Here is a 16941-nt window from a genome sequence, read left to right on the forward strand (position 1 = left end):
TCAGAAGTCAAACATTTCACATTTCTATAAAACATTTTTTTAGTTCTGCATACTAAATGAAGGCCTTTATTGGCAATTCAAGTCTATCAGCCTTGCCACATGCAGCAATATTGGGGGGGGGGGGGGGCTTCTCTCGATCCTGGAAACTGCAAATCTGATTAGAGGTCAACACCACAACTCCATAATTATTGTGCAAAATTACATTAACGTTAATTATGCTAAGTCACTGTGAAGCCCTGCACGCTGCCGCAGTGATTGAACTAAGTTTTATTTAAGTCCACTCGCAGTACTTTTCCCTCCAGCAGCAAAGAGGTGGAGGAATGAATAAATTTGCTCTGCGGTCAGTCCAGTGGTGGACAGGGTGCGGCTGCCGAAGACCTATCAGCAGGTGATTCATGTAGCGACAGTATTTAGGAGGCTAAGAGAGCCTTTTTATTGCACTGTTGGTTAGATTTAACGTGCCTGTCCTTTTAATCCTGTGGTGTCGATATGCAGGTGAATTTATTTCGAGTTATTGTGCTTCAGGCTGTAAATGTTCCTGGAGGGTATTGTAAATCCTGCTGCATGCAGGTGAATGAATGTCTTAGTTAATACAGCAATGGTATGAATCCAAAAGGGAGGTGCCGTCTTACCTGCACTGCTGGGGGAAAATAGTTTGTGCCATACAAAATCCTAGCAGATACTGTTTGATGTCAGACAATACAACACAGACTGGTCAGGAAACGTGTCGGATTTATAATTGTCACAGGTAATGTAGAAGGGAAATTTTTAAGTTGACTCACAACATCTTGTACAGATTCATTGATCACACCACAGCTCTGCAACTTTTTACCCTCGTTGAAATGAAACTCAACTTCTTTAAACAAAAGCAACATTTACACTTTGTCAACTGTCATCTGCGATGTAACAACAAAACTTTCTTGCAGTGATTTTCAAAAAGTAGATCATTTTTCAAGGACTTTTTGATAGGACACCTCTTTGTTCAGTGTGAACAAAAATTATTGAGGATCTAAAAAAATAAAAGTTAACAAGGCCAGGTGCGATTTGCTAATTCACCAATCACCACGGGGAGCATGATATATATTATGGCATGAATCTGCAGACTCTGCAGTTTCGATCCTCTACATATAACCTTGGCACGGCCTCAACAAAACGTCTCAAGGAAGTAGCCAACATGAGTTAAGAATCAAAGCTCTCAGAGGGAGTTTTTGTGGTTCAAAAGCACTCTGAAAGTGACTTGTTTAATCTCAGATTTGTTTGACATTGGTAGTGCATTACAGTAATCCCTCTGAGGCTTGTGGGCTCTCGTACCTGAAGGATTGACAGGGAGTGAGGAGGCACAGAGACACACCTTTTCTAGCAGCAGGAGTGAGAATGTGTCCAGAAAATAATTTAAACTTTTCCTCCTGCATGCCTCCATAAAATCACAAGCACATTGGCAATTAATGTGCGGTTTATTTAATTGACTTTCTGTCCAAATTATCTGTAATATTCTAATACACGGCTTTATGTATGATTCACATCTCTGGTCAGGTGGTGTACATACGGTCCCTATCTGCTAAATTATTTTACTCACACCATGCAAGGTTCAAAGGAAAAGTGATAGTGTGCAAAATGAGGCTTTTTCTTTGATCAGTGGTGCCAACTCTCTAATCTGATCAAATGGGAACTCTGACAGCTTCTCAACATGAGCATCCATACCCAAAAAAAAAAAAAAAGGTAGAAAGGCCTCAGTAGCACCACTAATCTTCTTTCATGTGGAATTTGTCGGCTACACAGTCTGCCCTTTCCCCCCAAATGAGACATTGATATGCATGTTATTGTTGTAACTCCCTTTAACAAAGCAGCAGGAGTGTCCTTCAGCATACAAATGTCCTCTTTTGAACTACAGTATCCCCTGCTTTTGGAGCCGACAGCGCAAACATAAAAGAGTATCTGTATCTTAAAGTTCTACAAAAACACTCACTGATCATTAGTTGCCTGTCAGCTTCAGTTTCCAAAGATGCTGGCATCTGCTTCCTGACTCTCAAAGAACAATTACGCTGAGCACCCAGCTGTCCAGTGTTAAAGGTTCCGTTAAAAAAAAAGATTGATTACGCTCCACACTCTTACTCAGCAACAACTTTGTTACCTGGGAGCTGCAGAGTGCAACAACTGTTTTCTATTGATGCTCAAATGCACTTCAGCCATTTCCACATTCACACTACTACACATTTCAGGCAGGCTTCCCCTGAAATCTTCCTGATTTGGTATTTTATCCATGCACCTTACAATGGGAGACCTTCCCTGTAAGACTGGAAATGGGGGGTGGGGAGTTTCAGAGGCATGACATGATATCAAAAGAACGCAGAAATGAGGGATGTAGCACCAGAGTCTGGCACTATAATGATTATGTATCCGTCAGCTTTAGGCCTGCCTCGGCTCCACCTTTTTGTCCATTATGTTGCCCAAATGTTTTTTTCCGGTCAGCCCAACGGGGTGAGCGAACATCATTGGGCTTTAAAAGTTTACTTCAGAAATCGATGGGTAAAGACATTGAGACTTTGTCCATGTTTTATACAGGTTATGTACATCGGCTCACCCGACTTCACAATTTACTAGGGGGCTATCAGAAGAAATTCCAGGTAAAATTGGGTAAAAATGTTGGATGTTTGCATTCACACATGCACATTTTGTTTAATTTTGAAAGCACTATGTGAGACACTGTTAAACAACAGGAAAATGTTATGCTTGTAGTTTTAGTGATGTCACCCACTGGTTGTTTGTAATTAGTTGAATTGAAAATGTAATTAATGGTTGATTTGAAAGTGTTACGAGATCCACTGCCGACTCACAGATATGACTTTGAAAACTTCCAACCACAGCCCGACTCTTCTCAACATCTGGCAGGCATTGCCTTCGTGATTTGACCGTTAAATAAAATCTTCTTTTTATTTAACAACCTGAGGTTAATTTGGTTCAAAAGTCTATTGTTTTCCACTCTTTATCGCTTACCCTATTCAAAGGTGGGGCATAAAGCCTGTTGTGATTGAAAAAAGTTCATAACCATTCAATTTGTATTATAAACAACATTTTTAGCAGGTTCTCCTCAACTCCTATTCTTAAGCCTAGCATAGTGGTTAGTGTGCGCGCCCAATGTATGGCGCTATAGATCTCCAAGCGGGTGGCTCGGGTTCAAATTCGACATGAGGCTCCTTTGTCGCATGTGATTCTTCACTCTCTCTCTCTCCCTGATTTCCAACTCTATCCACTGTCCTATCTCTAAAATAAAGGCATAAAAAGCTAATAAAGAAATATTTAAAAACACATCTGTGCAGAAATATTGCTCTGCAGGTCCCTGTATATTTTTTGTGTGCAGACAAACAACATCGGCCCATAACTTCTGAGAGCTGAGCCAGACATGCATAAAAACAGACAGCAGTGTGCTTGGCCTGGTATGTTCTCCCAATCTTCTCCTTACGAATGACTTCTTCTTTGCATAGCAACCATGTGTTCAAAATTAACTTTCCAGATGTATAAAGAACTCCTGCACACTGCCACTTGCACTTAAATTCTACTTTATATAACTGTGAGCATGTGGAGGAACCAGCAAAAGAGATTATGCAGAAGCTAAAAGCCAGAGGTAAAGGTAGAGAAGACGGACTGAAACTGGAGACTTTGTCGACATTTGACACAGACGAACTTTGACCTGCAGCTAATCTGAACTTCTGGTGAGCAATCAGCGAGCAGCAGCTTCAATTAGAAGTTCCGAGACAGATGGGGAGTGACTGGGGGGAAAAACATCCTCCAGACATTAGCTGGAAAGCTCCAATATATCTCTGGATCATTATGGCCACATGAATGCAGAAAAAAAAATCTTTCTAAACCAATGTGAAAATTCCTCAGCTGTGTCGGGCGACGGAAAAAAGACAGATCAACTTTGCTGGCTCAGAATAGCCTCTATATCAGGGCTTTTGCAGCTATTCTGTAGCATGCCTTTAGCCTTTTGAGTGGCTCTGTATCAGGTGTCAGCTCTGAATGAGCTGCTGAAGTGCTGCTGATTGGATCTAAAGAGAAGGAGATTTTTTTTCCCCCAGCCCTGATGACTGGCAGCCCGCCGGAGCCTCGGTGGTCTGCGCGGCCCTCCTGAAAGACTTGATGCTGCAGGCGGAGAGCTCACCGTGTGAGGCAGAGTGAGAAATCACAGGTCCGCCAGCACACTCGAGTCATTCTGCACGAGCCATTGAGTCAGCTGAGGCTAGATGATTGCACAGACATGGCCCTCTTTATGGTGTTAGCTCTGCCTCCACAAAAAACATGGTTAATGGTGAAAATGTACACAATTGCATCAAAGTTTAAAGCTAAAAGGTACATGGACTGCAGCTAATATGGTCTCGTAAACCTTTTCTGAACATTTACTAATTTACTCATTTGCTTTCTCTATTAATTGATGTGTGAAATTCTTTAGATGGAGACAGTTCAGGACCCAGGGATAAAAAAAAAAAAAGGGTACTACAGGGCGCTGACAAAAAGGACAAGTTTTGAAAAAACTTATATTACAAAGTGGGAAAAGTAGAAGATTACTTAATCGAGGGTGCAGAATAGATCTTTACAACAAGAGGTGAGAATTTTAAAGAAGGTGGGATTAGTTGTCCATTATTTCTGGACTGTTTAAGGTAGGAGTAGGATGGATGATCAGTGATTTTCTAGATTGAGGACCTTTTATTTTTTTACCAAAATCAATCACAGAGAGTGACACTTCCCTCCCCCTCCTATTCAGTGGATAGAGAAGCAAATATAATTTAACTTAACTTTCATTTGGAATCAAATTTGGTTCCCTGTGAGAAAGGCATGAATAGTTTGACCTATCAATCAACTCTGACTTCCACCAAAGTACACAATGTTGGGGCCACAAGTTTAGCTTAGTCGGTCCAGCAGGCATCCTGTGTACAGAGGTCACAGGTTTGACTCACGATTCTGACGCTGTTTGGTGAATGTTATCCCTCACTCTCTCTCCCTCCACACTTCCCGTCTCTCTACATCTGTCCAGTCTAAAAAAGGCCAAAGAGCCCAGTTATCTTAAAGTACATGATGTTGGTCTTGCTCCCAGATTGACCAACTTCCCGTATGCCTGAACATCTACTGTACCATGTATGGGTCTAAACCTGTTAACAATTAGCTGGTTTATTGGAACTTTAAAGCACATTTTGTCAATAGAAACAAACACTAATTATTAACAGCATGGACTTATTTTTGAAATCAAAATAGCTGGTTGCAAAAAAGCAATAGTTATGATTAGCTATTCATCAGTGTACATTTTTTCCAAATTCCTGGACTGACGTAAACTTACCAACCCCAATGACCTGAACTCACACAGTCCCATACTCTTTATCTTCCATCATCAAGCCTGTTTTCCCTCCTGCTGCTCACCCAAACATGGGGTCATTAGGCCCCCATCTGTGGGTAAACATCATATCAACAAGGAGGACCTCCAACTTTACATTGTCTCCGAAAAAAAACAGTTCAAGCTGGTGCTGAAGGCCTCAGTTGGAATCCCTAATTACAAACAATAGCTGTCTGGACACTGACGTTCCCTCTCAGCAGGCAAAGACAAGCTTGCTATTATGCCGAGCGGCACCAGAGGCAATGGGTGCTATCCAAAGTCTCATCGAACGCTGCTTCTCAGCATCACAAACAGGGAAAAATGTGTCAGAACAGAGCGCCGGGTCATGACAGATTCCCCCCCGCTGTCTGGAACCGAGACAGAGAGAAACAGAGGCCAAAAAGAGAGGATAATTACGGCTGAAAGCTCGGGAGTGAAACTAAATTATGAAAGCAGGTGGTTCCCTCAGCTGGAAAATTTTCACAACGGACGATAAATCAGTGAATTAGAGTAAGCTGCTTTATTGATGAGATTTTTTATTTAGTGGGAATGTGTAGATATTAGCATTATCCCCACAGGCATCCTAAGGAGGCGTCTTTGTAATGTATTCTTATATTTAGATCAACAGCTAAGTTAGCCATATTGATTTCACACCTTCATAACTTCAGTAAAAGTTTCAGCACACCGTATGCATTCTGAAAACCTCACATTTCGGAAATCCGTGCATATTTTTCTGACAAAGACCTAAAAATAAACCATCAGGGGATGCCCGCGTGGAAATTGTTTAGCATCACACCTGACTGTAGTCTTTTAAAATAAACTTTCAACCAAAAATTCCTCCCAGCTCCAAATTAAACATCACTTAAAGACTCTTAGTTTCAAATTGGCAATTGAACTCCTTTGTGGATGTATAAAAAAGCCAATCAACTTTTGACATTTTGTTTGAGTCTCAGTAAAAGTGTCCACTTGTTAACTGTTGCTCTGTGATTTGCTCTAACACCTGAGTTCCATTTTCCAGTCCCAGGAGCTTATTTTTCTTTCAACGACGAGAGCTCTTTACAGCAGCTGCTGCAGCTGAGCGTCACCTCTGAATGACAGGTTTCTGTTTCTGCACGGAGCCGACGGGTTGACCGGGAGTTTTGTTCCAATTACACTCTGTTATCTTTACCTCGAGTCAGAAAATGCGGTTTAAAGCGTCAAGTAGCACAAGAGAGAAGCAGAAATAAAAGTGTGAAACAGAATCTGGTCTGAAAGTGTTGGAGAGCGAACGAGCTGGAAAGAACATTTTAGTGTTTGTGACAGGTTGAGGATATGTAATTTAAACCAGGCTTTTCTGGTTCATCGTGTGATGAAGACTGTAAGTGACAGTTTGTCTGGTGTGAAAGGGAACAAATTGCTTTATTAATCTTTTATTTGATCTGATGGTCATTGGTACTGGAAAAGATAAAAAACATTTTGGCTTCACAGTTTTGGTATTATTTGGTATTTATAATGTCGTCCATGACATACTCATTTGTTCTTGTTTTATTGTATGCATGCTGTTGTTGTTGTTTTTTTTTTTGTTGATGTAAAGCACTTTGTGACCTTTGTCTGTGAAAAGTGCTATAAATAAACTTCACTGCCTTACTTACTTTACTTACTTATTATTACTTACTTAAAGGCGGTTATGTTATTGATAGTATTTCTCCGTCAGCAGGAACACAGAAACAATGCAGCAGAAAATTTATGAAATTTGGTGAGGGGCTTTTGCATTGGCCGGAAATTAACTCATTACATTTTTAAGCAGCATCCAGAGCCGATAGCTTTATTCTGACTGTCGTTTCAAGCCGCGATATGTACGCCCCTTTGACGTTTTGTCTTCATTCTGAATGTGGCAGAGGCGTTGGGGGGTGACGAATTGATCCCACCTCTGTACCGTCTTCGGAGGTAATAACAGAGGAGTAACAGATGAGAGACGGTTTCAGCAGAGCCAGCAAGGAGTGCAGCGCTGTATGCTTGTGCATGTCTGACTGTGTACATGTCTGACTGTGTGTCTGTGGAGCTCCCACTGCGCCGTGCTTACGCAATGCCAAACACAATGTGAATTCACAGACTGGGACAACAATATTACGCTGTTGCAAAATCAATGGAGATGTTCAATAGTTTCACAGATATAATCAATGCAGAATCATTCCCAAAACAAAATGAATCAGAAAGTAAAAGCTCAGATAACCTGACCTGACATTTACCAGCATTCATTAACAGGATGTTTTTTGGTTGCAAAGAGCATTTATTCAAGCAGAGCGTTCATTCGATTGTTTACTCTGCTAAATGATGCCCATTTAATCCTGCTCTGTGAACCGATCGTTATCACTGTAAATGTCAAGTTTACGCAACTCCCTCAACATCCCAGCAGACCACAACTTAACTTTGTTTGTTGTCCAAAAAAATAAAAATAAACCCTGATCAGTCAGGTCATGGAGTGTATGACTGTGTATGCAACATCCAGGTCACTTCAAACCATCAACTTTCCACAAACACAAGTTCATAATTTTCTCTTCCAAAACTATGTTGACACTGCTTGTGCAAATGCAATGTTGTTGTCAGAGAAAATAGTTGAAATTTAGGAAACATTGCGACACCAAAATAAGCACAAACTTAAGTAGACAGAATTTGACAAAATCTGCAGAGACCTCCTAAAAAAAAAAAGGAAACACCACCTGCACACGATGAACTACAAAACAAGAGACGCAATCACTATCATCAAGTTGCCACAATTGCAATCAGACACGCACACAGACACACACACACACACACACACACACACACACACACACACACACACACACACACACACACACACACACACACACACACACACACAGTCTTACATGATAGATTCAGACTCCTCAAACTTACTTAAACATGCAGCCTTATGCAGAACCATTTGCATATCAATCAGATCCCATTCACTCGCTCTATTTTGGGTTTTCTCTTGATGATGCAGCATCAGCTCTTCTAACAACCATCCCTAACACACAAACACAAACACACATCGAACTCAGCTGCAAACTGTGTTATGAACAGCTACTGTGATGGTCAACGTTGAACTTCAGGCTTCATGCATTGAAGCTTTGTATTTATTTTTTTAGGTTTATTTTGGTGTTTTTGTGTGTTTACTGTCAAGATAGGTCATTGGATAGGGTCAGAAACCAGGGAGAGAGAGAGAGTGGGGAATCATGAGGGAAAGGAGCAACAGGTCGGATTCAAACCCCGGGCCGTCCGCCTGGAGGACTACACAGAGTGAAAAGTCCAATCAGGTTGGAACTAGCTACTGTAATAAGTTCTGGAATTACAACATGGTTTAGTTTTTGGCTTGTATTATCTCTGCTACCAAAAAGCAGACTTCCTGTTTCCTGATTGAGATATGACCTGACGGTTTTTAACAGCTGAGCTCAATCAGGCCATCAAAACTCCTGAGATGAGCGTGACAACCCTGTCTTCCTGTACGGGACGGTTAATGATGTGTGACCAATGGCGTAGGAGGGTGAGGACGATAAATGTCCACTAACTGTCCTGACACTGAATGCACCAGAGAGTGTTCGGAATAGAAACGGACCTCCGAGTCATGTTTTGTATGTCAGTGTGACTTTCGTCTTGTGATAGGAGTCGCTGAAAGACGTCCAGCTGGTGGGGTGCGGTAAAGTAAGGATGAAAATACATAGTTTACTTAATGTGTGCTTTTTTTTTCAACATTCATGAGGCCAAAAACACAACTGAAGCAAAGTTTAAAGGAAAGTCAAACTGAATCTAGAGTTTCTTTACTTTGATTTTTTTTTTTTGGATGGTCAAAATACTTTTAGGCACTGTGGAAATCAAGCAGTTAAAAAATGACCATTTAGAAGTTAAGTTAAATTCAGCCTATGTCTCCAAAACGTTTTTCAATCAACTTTTTATTCCTCAGACAACATTTCTCCGATTCAGACCAAAAAAGTCACACAGAAAGTATAGTGCTACATAAGCTATTGTAGCTAAATGGACCGGAATACAGTCTGGAGAAAACAAACTGGCTACCTGCTGTCTGAATTGTCTCGAATCTAAGAGTTTTTTGTCAATCTAAAAAGTGGGCTGTGTCCTATTCACTGATGCGACCAATATGGCAAAAAATGCTTAGGTATGCGCCACAAGCATGCATTGCACGCAACCTGGCGCTATTGAAATGACAATTTGGCCCCATTGTGTATTGCCAGCAGCCTCTCATTCATAACCCTGCATTTAAAGACAACCATGCCAAATCCTAATATGTAAAGTAATTGTGGAGTTCTGGTTTGATTGAAAAGAATCCTAAATTAAAGACAATAAGTGACCAGCGGAGGTGGGCAGAGTGACTCTCGGGCTGTGGGTCTGTTTTTCACAACTTTCAATGTTACTGTAGGCTGAGAACTCATACTGTACCGGTAGTATACCTGGGTCTAATGTATTAGACCCAGTTGCCTCAGAATAATATCAGTGGAATAGGGTAATAAAACCTTGAACCATCTCAATTTCTTTAAGACAATAGCTGAATGTACTGCAACTTAATGTTTAAATGGAAGATAAATGCAAACTTTTTAGGTCCCATTAGCTCAAATATCAGGATTGAAAAATGCACATGGCGAAAACAGATGGTGCTTAAAGAGCTACACAGCTGCACAGATACTGCATAGTCATCCCAGGGAGGGAGACAGTTAAAAACCCTTTTAACCCTCAGAGAGACCCCCAAAATAGCCCAAAGTATTATTTACCCGTGAGACTTAAATTATGGATTTTACGGTACTTAAAGCAAAACCCTGTGGAATTTGTATCGTAAACTTGTGCATCAAGAGCTCCACTTTTATGTAATGTTTCAATATTATAACTTCATCACATCAAATTGTAAGTAAGTAGTGGAAGCAAATGTGTGTGATAATTATCTTAGAGTCGATTGCTCAGCTGGGGGTTAATGTAAAAACAACTTAAATCCTCAAAAAGCCTGTTAGAAGCTTAAAAAACAACAACAATGAGAAAGCCTGGGTTTACCATGTAATAAAACCTTATCCCCGGATCTAATCCTATCTATTTACTTGATCTCTAATTAACCCACTTGGCCCTTGAAGCTGTGAAAACAACTGTAATTGACACACAAACTAGACTGGAGGAAGCCATGCTGTGACTTCTATAAATACTGCCTCGCTCAAAGAGGTCAGCAAAGGCCACAGATGACTTAATGTACCTTTAAAAACATCCAAAATAATGAGGCTCAGGCTGTTTCCCCCCCTCCACACCGTGTCCCACCCTTCATCTCTGCCTTGCCGTCTGTGATTTCAGAGCAGGTGAAAACAAATATGCGTGAGTCACTGTCCTGAATCTAGAAGCTAATTACTCGTTTCACCAGAAATCGTCTCTAATTCCTCGTATGATTCCGATTCAAATTAGTGTCAGAGCAGCGTGAGGCATCAAACAAGCGTTTGTGTTAATTTGGAGCAAGAAGAGCTGCAAGTCATTTCACTCTAATTGTCTTCATAACAATTTCCCAGAGGCACAAGGCGTGATCCTGCGAGCTTCCCACACGTACAAAAACACATACGAACACACATCTGTAAGTTAAAGAAACATGCTACAGGCCTCTAACTATGAGCATAAGCTACTTTAACTGCATAACATCAGCTTCTCTGGTAGTTCAGTTTCCGCTCCAGTCATCAATCATTTATTGGCCTCATCCTGATGTTGGCTTTACCCCTAAGGCAACAGGGGGGAATCTGTAAATTGGTTTCACATGGGGGGTCCAAGATGGACTGCTTGACCCAACACACCACCCGATCCTCATTTTCACCCACAGCTGGGTTACACAGACATAAAGGCTTCAATTGTTAAATAACTGCCAACTTTGAAAGTAATGATTCACATATCTTTGCATGATAATCATCATTTTTTTTTATCAAAATCCAAATTCAAGTTCAATGGGCATTTTGTCTGGGCAGCTCAATTTCAAACCAACTGGCAGCACTTGATGAGTCAGAAGTGTCTGCTTCCTACGAGTCATCACACGTGTTCAGTGTTCATGTTTTGCCAAGTTCATTGGAGAAGAAACGCTCCCAACTGAGTCAAAGTCGCAGGGGAAATTATGTCAAATTACATCAAATAAACAAGTGTGAGAGAGTCCACAGCCATGATAATTGCTCTGTGCGGCTGTTCTTGGATGTTAAATCGCCTTGAGTTATATGTCAGAATGGTAACTTCCACAGCCAAGATGTTATAGTCCAAAAGTCACCAAAACAACACCAAGGCACCAAAGTGTTGTGTCTTCATGCAATGCTTTTGGCCAAGCAAAGAAATTTGCACATGGGCATGACAAAAAGTCTTTAGACAAATGCCAGATACTTGCTGTGGTCTTCTTTTGCATAAGGATATCATTTTCATACCAGCAGGTGGCGATGCTTAAGTTGTCATCCAAAAAGAGAAGACCCTTTGACTGCCTTCAGATATTATGACTTCTTTACCATTTTCCCACCTCTCTTATCTGCAGAGTCTTATAAATATACTACTAAATATAAATGTATGGTTCAAACTCAACATGCCGACTCAGCATGACAAAGGCCAACAAGCTGCCTCGAAGTTATACTGCCAAAATGAGTGCAACAGCTTCTCAATGGCTGCAATTTTGTATTTATTTGTAACACTGTATTATGTGTGACATCACAAAGGGCAGTAACCCCTCCCCCCTAGGTGGGTGACACTCCCACAGCTAGAAAGAATTGAGTTTCAAACACGCAATTAAAAATGTGATATGTCTCTATTAAATACTGAAATTCAGCGATTAATCAGGATTAAAAAGATATCATGACACTTATAAAGCGGTGTAAAAAATACAACAAAATGAGCTGAATCCAGAGCGAGAGAGAGAAGAGGAAGTGGATAAGAAGTATCTACACACTTTGTCTAGACCTCACCTTGGTGTGAATGACCCCCATTAATCCATCATTCTCTGTCATTACATTTGCACAGACAGGCCCTCAAATTTCACTTTAGGCAGAAAGTATTAAGGTCAAACTGGTGTTAAAATTCTCCTTTCCAGATATAGTGCTCAGACCTTCTGCCCAAACTGACTGTTACTGACTTTGGACCTAGTACAATACCCTCATCATCAGAGTGATTTTTAAACTTTATCTATTGTTTTTATTATTCAAATGTCCCTGGGTGGTTGATAACACACTCGTTAGTAATAAACCATAATGAGAACACAAATATTTAATCGCTTTCCAACATTAATATTCTCCAAACAGCAACTTTGATTCAGATTCACTCCGGCTGCTCCTCCTTACCTGCTGTCTTTGTTCAAGCGTGAAATGTACTGTGTCAGAGGGAAAAAATAACATTTCACACATCCACACATCCACACCAAACACATACATACAAATGCAAGAAAGAGTCTTGGAGATTAATCCTTAGTTAATTCACTGCATGATTTTAATTGTATTGCATTAAAAAAAAACCCTCCTGCAGGTTTTTGACCAGCTGGACTTCTGCAGAGATCTGCAGAATCGACATGGAGCGTGAGCAAAGTGCACAAATAAATGCCCACTGATTTTTTTTTAATACATCAAACACTTGTGAAGGTCTTCATTAATCTCCAAGCTCTCATAAGATTGTTGTCTTTGCTTGAGGTTCTTAAGGTCATTGTTTTGCTATGTTGACATGATCTGTTCTTTGGATTAAAAAGTCTCAAGTTTAATGCATAAGCAAAGCACACATGACGTTTTTCTTTTATGTTCTGTTCCAATATGTGTGATTTCGCCAAGTTAGTATAACACTTGGCTTCTCTCTCAGCAGCTGATTAGATATTTCCTGTCTGTTGCGTGGTTCCTTGTTTTCTTTCGGGCAGTTAGTGAAGAAGCTGCAGTACATGAGACTAACACGTTCCTGTAGCAGGTAAAATGTTCATCTGAGGGATTTGACTTTGTACTCCCAGACTGCAGACGTCGTCAGGTAAGAGCAAGAGAGAGAGAGTGTGTGTTTTTATGTGATATGTGATGTTGATTTATGTTGTTGTGTCTCTCCTGCTGTCAGATCAAATGCACATTCATAAACATCTCTGTGAATTAAATTGTCTCATCTGAAGCAGTGAACTAATCTGTAATGTGGTTTCATGCTGAAATGAAAGCCTCCCCCACACCTTCTTGAACTGTTCCATTTATTGTCTCTATGTGATGATTCATTCAATAAGCCATTTGTTTTTGTTTGGCTGCCGTGCAAAACTTGACTCATTTATACAATGTGAATATCACTGTTTGTACAGTTGGTATCATAAGTTCATCTTTTTCTTAGTTGATGTTAAATGCTAAGAAGCCTGATTTGCATTAAAATGAATACTTTTTAAAAACATTATCAGAAAAAAAGTAAGAATTAATAAAGAGACATGTTGTTTTTCTCTTCGGGTTGGTGTATTTTAACTTTTTGACTCTGGATTTTCTTTTTGACTTTATATTTTAAATTAGTTTTGCACAACGGCTCTAAAACAAAGACATAAAACAAAGCCTTCTCGTACGTTTGATTTAATTTTTAAATAAAGGATTATAGAATAGAACTTCAAGCTGTAACCCAAATCTCTGTGATGTTTATGATCAATTCTTTGCTAGATGAGATGTTGGAAAAAAAACATTTAACCATGAGCCAACATTTGGCAAGCTTTTAAAAAGAACAAAAACCCACTCAAGATCAAAATGGGTCAATGAAATGTGATAAATTAAATGCATTTGATGCTGTTTCTTTCCTTTAATCTAACCTTCAAACAAGTTGGAGATGGAGAGAACAGGTCAGAGCTGATTCAACTCGAACAACATTGCACAACACACTATACATATATATATCAAATATACCCATTGGATTCTGAAGCTGAATTTATAAGCCAATCAGAAGCGGTCTCCATGTTTGAAATGTTGTCTCATATTAACTTTTGGTCAACCTAGTGAATGATGAAGAGGTGGAGCTGAGGTGGGCCTTAAGCCTCCTGACAAGGCATCCTCCTATCAGTTTGATCAGCCACGCCCCTTATTATGAATAACTCTGATTCCTAATCAAATCTAAACAGATGAGTTATAAAAAGAAAATCAACACCCATTGTGTGCCAGTAAATATACAAGTCATACCATTTTATTTTTGTTATCAGGGTGTGAACACAGTTATTGCTAGCCTGTAAAGACTCTTTTTTGAATAGCTCTGTATGTGACTATCAGGGCTTTTGCAGCCAGCTTCAAGTGGACACTCAAGGAACTGCAGTTTTTTGTACTTCCACATTGGATTCATTTTTTTTTAACAACAAAAGTTGCTGATTGATTGATTGCTGAGTTAAGATTATTCACATAGATAAAAAAAAATAGGCTGCCATCTTTAGTGGAAACTGACTGACGAACTTCTTATGGACATATTTTCCATTGACAGAAAGAGATTAGTCACTGGTGACTAAAATCTACATACCAGATTGGTTCTTGCACACGACTTTGGTAAAATAGCTTAAAGGTTCAAGCAGCTGCAACACAACCCAACGTGCACTAAGATGTGAGGTCCGAATCAACACTGCTGGAAACTTTAATTTTGTGTTGTTGTTACTGATTCGAATCATCTTCATTTAAATGTTAGACAGACAACTTTAGTGTTGGTGTTGTAAGAAAAACCATGACCCGGTGTCTTGCATCATTATCAGGGTACTCCCTAATAAGCAGCGGTATTAAATCACAGTCATGATAAATACTGATTTCCTTTTTTGATTTTATTTTTGTGCTTGGCGCTTCATGTGTCACTTGGTACAGACATAAAACCAAAACCAAAAACAGGATATACCTGCACTTCGCAGCCTGCATGTTGATCTGGTCTGAGCAGAACAAACATGACAGCCGAGCAGCTTTTAACAGCCGTATTCCATCTGTCACAATCCCCTGCCCCCCCCCCCCCCCCTCCCCCCCCCATACATACACACAGAAACACACACCCCTCACTGCAGCTCCCACTCAGCGCCAGTCGAGCTGACAGCGAGTCACCAGAAAGCCAAACAAATGTAGGCGAGAAACAAATCTGGAATTTGTATTGCCAAACAAAAATGCCACTCTGCTGGCTCAGAGCCTCGCTGTGAGTCGTGAGGAGAACAAACTGGTAAACTGGCACAAACAGCCATCCTCATTCAGAGCTGAATGTTTGACTATCAATGTGCCAAGATCAAGAAAGACACCGTTTTTCATGTGTGTGAAAAGAGACACAAACATGATGTGTGAGATGTTTTGATGTGCATTTAAAAAGGGGATAAATGTGTGGTTTGTGTGTATGTGTGTGTTTGTGTGGTGAGGCCACTTTCCCTTTTCAGTCTTCTTCATTATGTTTTTATTATTTTGGCTTCAATCGCTCTAATGGACTTCCTAATGAGGCTCCGCAATTATTCCCAATTCATGAATAACTGCACATAAAGTAATCAAATGAACTCTAACATTTGCATAAACTTGTATTCTTTATTTAGATCATTAATTGAAATAAAATCCCAAACTGGAGTTCCATTAAATCTATAAATCCTGCTTGCTGTTTGAACGACTTTAATGTGGGCCCAAAGAATTGTAAACACACATTTCATCCCAACAAAACTTTCCATCACTCGACCTTCATGAGCCATTCGGATTGTTATCAGTCCATTTATTGGCCGTTACAGGTGGCCACCTCCTGCACCCATGATGTGAGAGCTCTGCAGAAACTTTCAATAAGTCAGATGAGTATGCTGTCATACTGGCAAGGTAGGTAATATAAACTTCATATTCACGTTCATTTTCTGATCATTCACAACAACAAGAATTAAATTCTGACTGACAGAAAACCCATCAAATATTATTTCACCAATCTGTTCAGAGTCATTTCACACAAATCATTCTCAGGACGCCTCTTGCAATCTAATGTTTGTGCTTTAGCAGCTCGTGTTAATGCATTCGGAGGAAGGTGTCAGAAACAAAGCAGAGCACTTGGAGGCTCTATAAGACCTCCGTTTCTTTCTTAAGGACACTTCAGCAGATTCTTACAAGCTGGTCCTGTGGTTGAAGGACAGCCAGCCTATTTGACATTCCTCCCTGCAAGCCAATGTTAAATAGATTTTTGGAAAATGAGCCTTAATTTGGGGTCAATAAGCGGGCGGCTCTTTTCCCAAAAGAAGAGATGAAATTTGCCTTTTAGATTTGTCAGTTTATAAAACTGACACGTTCTGTCGCAGAGTGCTTTCAGGCAAAGGCCATGAGAATTCAACTTTGAGACAAATTACTGTGAGTCGTCCTGGGACCTTTGCTATAAACACAGAAATTATTATACAGTATTTCCTACATGTGCCAAATCTGAAAGTTTGTATTTCTATTAACAGGAGTTTGACTTAGGTCGGTGTTGAATGATTCTGATGCACACAAGATGTACGTTTTATATCAAAATTGTATCTCACATGCACAAGGCTATTTCCTGACTGAGGTGCACCAAGCTTCTCTTTTTCAGGTGAGCGTTCCTATGCTTCCATCTTCATCATTCAAAAGCAGACATATCCAAAGACTGGCCTGATGCTTCAGCGT

The 16941-nt window shown here is 40.1% G+C and overlaps 1 protein-coding gene across 5 annotated transcripts in view; it reads right to left on the reverse strand.

The window, feature by feature from the left end:
• htr4 (5-hydroxytryptamine receptor 4) overlaps positions 1–16941 on the reverse strand; it is a 178870-nt gene that overhangs the window by 105399 nt on the left and 56530 nt on the right. The window lies entirely within an intron of this gene.

The sequence above is a fragment of the Labrus bergylta genome, chromosome 9 (assembly GCF_963930695.1).
Source record: "Labrus bergylta chromosome 9, fLabBer1.1, whole genome shotgun sequence".
Taxonomy (NCBI): Eukaryota; Metazoa; Chordata; class Actinopteri; order Labriformes; family Labridae; genus Labrus; species Labrus bergylta.